We start from the raw sequence: 8,161 nt of genomic DNA on the forward strand, positions 1-8,161 counted from the left end.
GTTAGTTCTGTCATATTTACATGGTTCTGGGTCTCCAGGCTTGTACTGAGTGCCTTTGCCCACTAAGCCATCTTGCTGGCTCTCCTTTTAACAAAATGATACTTTTGTCTTCATTCACCCCCTGTCACAAATGTTCAAAACCAATAGGTGAACAACACCCCTCTGCCCACATCTCCCAAGGTCTCCAGGGAAATGCGACCTCAGGCAGGCGAGGGTCTGAACACCTAGCCATCAGGCCCTGTGGAAGTCTCAACAGAGAGAGAAGAGAGAGAGAGAGAGAGAGAGAGAGAGAGAGAGAGAGAGAGAGAGAGAGAGAGAGAGAGAGAGGTGCCTCTCATGTTGGCTTCTGGCTGAGATCTCGGCCAGCTGAACAGAAGACAGAGCCCCAGTGTGTCCCCCTGATCAGAAGCAGCCAGGGTAGAGGAGGAGCAGACCAAGCGAGTGTCTGCCCCAAAACCAATGAGAACATCTTAAAAGACCAGAAGCCAGGCACAGTAGCAACAGCCTGCAACTCAGCTGCCTGGGCTAAGACAGGATGGTGTCTTAAGCCTAGAAGTTCAAGGCCAGCCTGAGCCATGTGGTCAGATCCTATCTCAAAACAAAAACAAAAACAAAAAACAGGAGCAGCCAAGACCACCCACTGACCATCTCTCTCTATTGTGTCTCACAGGGAAACCACGTGGCCCTAAACAAACACTTGAGTGTTACAAACTCATTTAAGCTCCCTGCAGTGGTATGCACCTGTAACCTCAGCACTGGGAGGGCTGAGAGGCAGGTGGTTGAAGGTCCTTCTCCACTACACAGTGAGCTCAAGGCCAGCTTGGAATAAATTAGGCCCTGTCTGAAAAACCAGAGGAAAGGAAGGAAGGAAGGAAGGAAGGAAGGAAGGAAGGAAGGAAGGAAGGAAGGAAGGAAGGAAGGAAGGAAGCTGTGTGGAAAACTTGGGCCAGACTCAAAGCTCACCCTTCAACAGCACTCCCTCCAGGGTGCTTCCACCACTGGGGGTGGCCCCTGCAGTCACTGGTCCCCATTTTGGTGGGGTGACAGGGTTTCTGTCCAGCTCTTAGAGTGTGGCTGGCACCTTCGGGGGAGACGCTGGGAGGGGGGAACAGGACAGGGCTGTGGCTTCCCACATCACTGACAGACTTGCTCCTCCAGATGAGCACAGGGTGCAGGGTAAGAGGCCCCCGCTTCCTGGTACACGCTGTGCTGGAACCCACGGCCATATTCTAATGGGCTCCTCACTCAGCAATGACCCAATGGAGTCATTGTCAACTTGTCATCTTCAAGGCGGCCCAGCATGTGGCTAGCAAAATGGATCACCATTAGAGTAATGGACACGAAATACAAAGCGTCATTTTCCCTCCTGGAAGTCCAGACTTTCTCAGAAGCTCTGCTTGCCGCTGCCACCAAGAAAAAGCACCCAAACCCGAACAGCAAAGAGAGCTGGGTGCTCAAGGACAGTGCCCCGCATGGGAATGTGTCAACAGTGCCCTGGCGCTGCAGCTGTGGCCCTGAAACCATCAACAGAGGGGCCTGCCCCCAGGGGGACTCCAGTCCGGTGCAGACCTAAATATTCATGTGAATTCAGGGAGCCAGATCTAAGTGGCAGGCAGGTCTGTCTGGCTAAAAGCCAGGGCACCGCACATTCCAAGTGGAGGGCAGCACGTGGGTACGCCTCTTTTCAGTCTGCCTTTTCTTCCTTCTCCGGCCTGGAACGTGAGCGTGAGGGCTGGAGGGAAGAAACCATTCTGGAGCCCAAGGTGATGGATGCCAGCCAGACTGAGGGAGCTGTGGTTGTGGGGACCAGAAACTGGGTCCCGTGCTGCCCACCTGCAGGCATTTTTCAGAACCAAGTCCACCTTCTACTCAAGCCTACGTCATTTGGAGTTTGTCAGTGGATGCATCAGCGTCTCCCACAAAACACCCACCGGAAGTCTGATGGATGAAGGAGCACATAGACACAAATGGAAAGACAAATCACCGCCGTCGTTCTGGTCGTGCTGGGAAATGGACTCGTGAAAGGAGAGTCTGGGAAGAGCCGCCAGCTTGAGAAGCACCCCACACCCCACTGTGATCTCAGTGTGACTGGAAAAGCAACCAAGGGAATGGCCGGGTGATCGAACACTGGTTGACCTTCACCCTGAAGATGCCTGTGACCTCGACTCTCTTCCCATGGTTCTACCGGCCCCATTCTTTCCACCTGACCCAGTAACGCTGTGGTCACTGGGGGAAAAAAATCCCCAGACTTAATTCTCGGGGGGAAAAACAGTACATGGGGCTAGGGTTGTGGTTCAGGTGTAGACCACATGTTTAGAATCTTCCAGTGAGCGGCTGGGAGTGTGGATCAGTGGTAGAGTCCCCATCAGGCACTCACAAGCCACATAAATAAAACATTAAAACAAAACATCACCTTGGGAAAGATTTAAATAAAGTGACATGTCAACAGGCAGAAGTGTGTCAACCTGTGAGTGAGTCCCTGTACTCAGTTGTCCAGCCTAACTCTGTGACAGGGTTTCAAAACACACGTGAAAGTTCATTAACATCCTTCATATAAATAGTGGGCACTTTCCTCAGGGGTCAGGAGGGCTGAGGGCTGGCATGCAATTCGAGGAGGAGGGAAGCTTGGGAACATTTGAGGATGTTCAGTTAACAAGCTCTGTGTTTTCTAAAGTGTTTACATTTTTATTTATATTTGTATGTGTATAAGGTTTCTTGCCTGAGTGTATGTGTGCCAAGTGCATGCAGTACCTACAGAGGCCAGAAGGTGAAGTCAGAGCCCCTGGAATGTGATTGTGAGCAGCCACAGGGATGCTGGGAATCAAACCTGAGTACAGCCTGTGCTCTTAACTGCTGAACATCTCTCCAGTCCCAAGCTGTTATCTATCTTAATTCTGGAGTGTTCATTTAATTTTTATTTAATTTACTATTAATGGCGTGTGTGTGTGTGTGTGTGTGTGTGTGTGTGTGTGTGTGTGTGTACAGGTGAGTGTGCATGTGGAGGCCTGTGGTGCTCCCCAGGAGCTGTCCACCATTGCTTCATTTTGTTTTGTCTTGAGACTTGGACCCTCAGTGGGATTGGGAGCTTGCAAATGAAGCTCTGCTGACTGGACCCTGAGGCCCAAGGATTCGCCGACTGCCTCCCCAGCAACAGAATCACAAGCGTGCATCGTTTATCCCCAGGTTTTCACACAGCTGTTGGGGATGGAATGCAGGTCACATGGCACCCACTTTACTGACTGCATCCTCTCCCCAGCCCCTATTAGCATACATCAATTATGCATAATAATGGGTTTCATCATGATATGTTCCTATGTGCATATAATGTATCTTGATTGTATTTGCCTCCCATTAGAGAATTCTGTCCTTAAGAAGCTTCTGGAAGATGGCATGCCCACTTTTAAATTTTAAAGGCCTAGGGGCACCCAGCCATGGCGGGGGCAAGTGGTGATGTCCTTCGTGTGGCCTGTGAGGTGCAGGATGGGCACCCTGGCTCTGAGGTTGAGAGGAGAGGAACATGGGACACAAAAGGACCTGGCAAGCACTGTGGCCTGCTTCAGGTGAGGCTTCAGGGCAACGCCACTTTCTTGTGAAACCCCGCCCAGCATGGTTACCTCACACCGTAACTTTGTCCACTGGCCTCCCTACATGGGGAGGGCTGAGCTGGTCAGGCCCACTCCTGGCAGGCTGAGATTCCACCTGTACCCTGAGGTGACTCACCCAGCTCAGCGTGGAGGAAAGAGCTGCTGCTGACCAGGCCACTGCCCACAGTGAGGGCTGAGGGAGCCTGTGACTCAGAACCAGCCCTGGCCAGCTGCACCTGTTTCCTGGCCCTGACTCAGACAGACCCTGAGCATTGTCCAGACCAGACGGGGACCATCTGGCTTTCGGGATGTGAAATCCCGGGAGGACCAATTGGCTGTGGGGGACATTCTGCCTCTGCCTGAGCTGTGCAAAAAAGTCATCACAGTCTTGCTTCCGTATCAGTCTAAGGGACCCACTTCAAAGAACTTCAAAAACCCGTGTCACCAGCCCTCATTCAGAGTGTGACATCCATTTCCTCAAGCATCCATGTCTTCTGTCATGCCGCCCAAAGGTGCCAGTGTTGAGGGCAGCTTCTGAAGCCTCCCAGTGGCTGCTTTTCTTCTCGGCACCTACTTCGTTTTCTCCCAATGGTTTCTGGGTTTTCCACCTTGTCTCTTCGCGTCCCTGAATGTCCAGAACCTCGAGGGCCGAGGAGCAGCTTCCTCTGGGGGCAGCAGCATCTGCCAGCCTCCTCGAAGCTGAGCTTTGTGAACAGACGTTCTCACTAGAGTCACAGGGGCCACTGTGGGTTTGTGTGACTGGGACAAGAGAGCCCTACTGAGGCAGTCCCCATGCTCATCTATCCAGTCCTCCTCAGGGGACCCCCATCTGCTCACACCGTCTCCAGGCCCCAGACACACCCTCACAGCTCCATGCTCTTACCCTCGTCCTCTCTACAATCCTTCCTGTTCCATAAGCAATCATGTCAATGTCCTAGTGTAGAGGGGGTTATGGGACATGGAGTTTCCAGTGTCAAATCCAAGGCAATCTGAGACTCTAGTGGGTGCCCTTCACCCTCCACGTCTACCCCGGTCGCTCCTCCCCTCAGCTTGGGAAATCTGCCTCGCCCAAGCCTCTCCCACAGGGTGCACCTGTGTCTTGACCCTCCCTCCCCACCCCACTGCTCCCATCCTGGGCACCCCAAGCCCCCCTTTCTCTGAGTCTTTCCTGTAACACTGCTCACCTCGCTGATCCCTGCGTGCCTCAGGCCTGGTCAGGCACATACAAACAAAAAAGGTGTAGCTAAACTGGAAATTCAGATAGACAATTTTAATTTTTTTGTCTTATTTTTTAAAAAGATTTATTTATTTTCTTTTTATGTGCAAGGTGTTGTGCTCGAGTGTATGTTTGTGCACCACATGTGTGCAGTGTCCATGGAGGCCAAAAAAGGGCATGGGATCCCCTGGAACTGGAATTACGAACAGTTGTGAGCCACCACGTGGGTAATGGGAATTGAATCCAGGTCCTCCGGAGGAGCAGCCCTGTCTCCAGCCCCTAAAAAATCTCCTTACCCTTATTTAAGTTCACAAAACACTCCTGTAAAGGTCAGAGGACAGTTTTCAAGAGTTGGTTCTCTCCTTCCACCCAGGAATTGAACTCAGGTCACCAGACTTGGCAGCAAGTGCCTGTCCCTGCTGAGCCCTCTCAGCCACTCCACAAAGAGTTCTTTTGAGCATGCGCTCCAGGCAATACTCAGGACATATCATCCACAAGAGTTTGTTCCAATGGTCTGAAGTCTAAATGTAACTGGATGCCCCACATTTCTGCCTGTCCCCAGGTGCCAGAGCAAGTGGAAGGTGGGAGTCCAAAAACTGAACTCCAGGGCTGGGGAGACGGCACAGAGGTTAAGAACACTGGCTGCTTTTGCAGAGGACCCAGGTTCGATTCCCATCATCTACATGGCAGCTCACAACTGTCTGTGACTTCAGCTCCAGGGGATTCAAAGCTCTTTTCTGGCCTCTGTGACCAGATGCATGTGGTACACAGATGTAAGTGCAGACAAAATACCCATACATGCAAATAAATAAATTAGTTTATTAAAAACAAACAAACAAACAAACAAAAACCCTGAGCTTTCAAGCCAGGTGTGATGGCCCAGACATGGTGGTACACACCTTTGATGCCTGTTTGTTTGTTTGTTTGTTTGTTTGTTTGTTTGTTTGTTTGTTTGTTTTTCAAGACAGGGTTTCTCTGGGGCTGTCCTGGAACTCACTCTGTACACCTGGCCTCGAACTCACAGAGATCCACCTGTCCCTGCCTACCGAGTACTGGGATTAAAGGCGTGCGCCACCATTGCCTAGCACCTTCAACACTTTCCAAGAGGAGGAAGTAGACAGAGCTCTGTGCATTTAAGGCCAGTGTGATTTACATGGCATGTTTGAGTCCAGCCAGGGCTGCTTAATGAGACCCTAAGAAAAAACAACCAATCAACTAACGAACATAACCAACTAAGCCACCTTCGTGGGTTAGTAGGAGCCATAGAAGATGGAGCATCCTGTTGGGGTCTAGTTTTTTTTTTTTTTTTTTTTTAACATAAATCTGGCAGAAAAAAAATGGACATAAGCATTAATTAAGAGGAAGTCCAGTTGATGGGCCCTTGGTGCCTAGGGACATGTCCCCTGTGATACACAAACTCCAGCATGCATTGTGACCTGGGTGGGGGGAATTAGATTGCCAAACTCGGTTATTCTATTTGAAGAGTCGTACTGAACTCAAAAGGAAAGGACATGGCCAATTACTGTCTCCAGGGACAGCTTTTTCCGGGGAGGGCAGCTGTCCTACAAGCTGCCCGGATGGCAGCCCCTGCCCGACAGCTGGCCTTGGCCCGTGCCATCGCCAGGGAAACTCACTCTGCTGGATATGGGCAAGAGTGCGGAGGAGGTTGCAGGGAATTTTCTCAGGAAATGACACTCAGGGACAGCTGTCCAACCTGCCCAGATACCCTGGGCCACTGATCTGGTCCCTGCTCAGCACCCATGAGTGAACCAGGCCAAGTTCTCCTTCCCAGACAGATTGTTTCCAAACTGAGTGGCAAGTGCTAGGAGCCCGTGTCCACCACCCAATGCAGCACCACCCGGCTTCGCTTTAGCTTTTGACTCAAATAGTTGCTGTGATTTGGTGCTGGCTGGAGGCATGGGCACCACAGCAGACAGTGGTTGTGTCTCCAGGGCCAGCTTTTTGATTTTCCTCCTTGTGGTTGCTTGGCCTTCCTCACAGTATGGCAGCTGAGAGCCAAGTCGGAGGAAGTGGAAGACGGCTCGGCCCTCCACAGGCCAGGCCTGATTACGGATCACTTCTCTTCTGTCAGATTGGGCAAAGCAGCCATAGGCTCAGCCTGCATGGAGGGGCATGTGGTGAGGACTAGTCCTTCTCACAGCAGCGCTCAGGTCCCTTTCACCTTCTCAGAAACATATCTGACCCTTATTTTGCCTGGAGACCTCAGGAGCTATGATCCGCATTGGTCAAGTTCAAACGTTTTTCAGCATCCAAGGCTCTCCAGGTCTGACTTGAATCCATCTTCCTACCTCACTGGATGCTTTGACCTTCTCACTTTTCAACCTTTGGTCTGCACCCCTGAGATGCCAATGGCGTGCTTGCTCTTATTCTAGAAACATCTGGGAATGGAACTAATGGCATCATATTGACTTGAATTGCTTTTCTTTAAACTAGTCACCTGACCAAGAGAATGGTAGCCATCTGGCTCGGCTCAGCACTGGGGTCAGTCCTGAGTCATTCCCACCCACATCACAATGGCTTCCAGGAGGAAGCTGCTTCCCCCAGTCTGCAGTGTCTAGGAGGGAAGTGGAGGTGGGTGGAGAGATGGGCCGGGGGACCAGAGCCTTTGGTTCCGTGCTCTGTGAATCTGCAGAACAGCAGAGGGGCCGTGGATGTGGTAGCACATACCTGGGTCTGCAGTGGCCTTCAGAGGCAGGCTGGCTGGTGCCTCCAGGGACCAAGTCCAGCATCACCAGTGCTCACAGGGCGCATGAAGGTAAGCGACATCTAGCCTGTCTCGGAGAACCAGGGCGTGTGTTTCAGGGCCTGACAGCTAGAACAAGGCGGGAGCCTCAGTGGGTCTCTGAGCCCTAATGAGGCGTTTCTCCAAAGATGAAAGGCCAGCCTGGGCTGCCCAGCCTGCCAGACTCCGGGAGAGTGGCTTTCATGTCATGTCCTCTTTAATCTGGGGAGCTGCTCACAGTGGGCCTAAGTGGCTGGCTGGTTCTGTCTATACAGGCTCAGTCCACAGAGCCCTGGTGGCTCTGGCTGTCCCGCATGGCCTCTGTCCCTTCTGGGCTTCTTCTAAGGAGGGGTTACAGATGCTTCTCACTCACCCTTGGGTGACTCGAATGCCTTTCCTCACCGCTTGCTGCCTGGTTCTTTGGAGCCTTCAAGATCAGGCAACTGCCCTTAATGGGCCCTTGTAGTTCATGGATCCTCGGGAGAAGAGACCGTGCACTAGCCGGGACACTCCCAGGGGCCTTCACACCCCCGTAACACACTCTATGGGTCACCCAATATGCCTTTCTCCTCATCCCAGTTTCAGACTAGAAAGTGGGGCTCAGGGAGGTACCAGCCA

This window comes from Peromyscus maniculatus, chromosome 1 (genome assembly GCF_049852395.1).
Source record: "Peromyscus maniculatus bairdii isolate BWxNUB_F1_BW_parent chromosome 1, HU_Pman_BW_mat_3.1, whole genome shotgun sequence".
In the NCBI taxonomy this organism is placed as follows: Eukaryota; Metazoa; Chordata; class Mammalia; order Rodentia; family Cricetidae; genus Peromyscus; species Peromyscus maniculatus.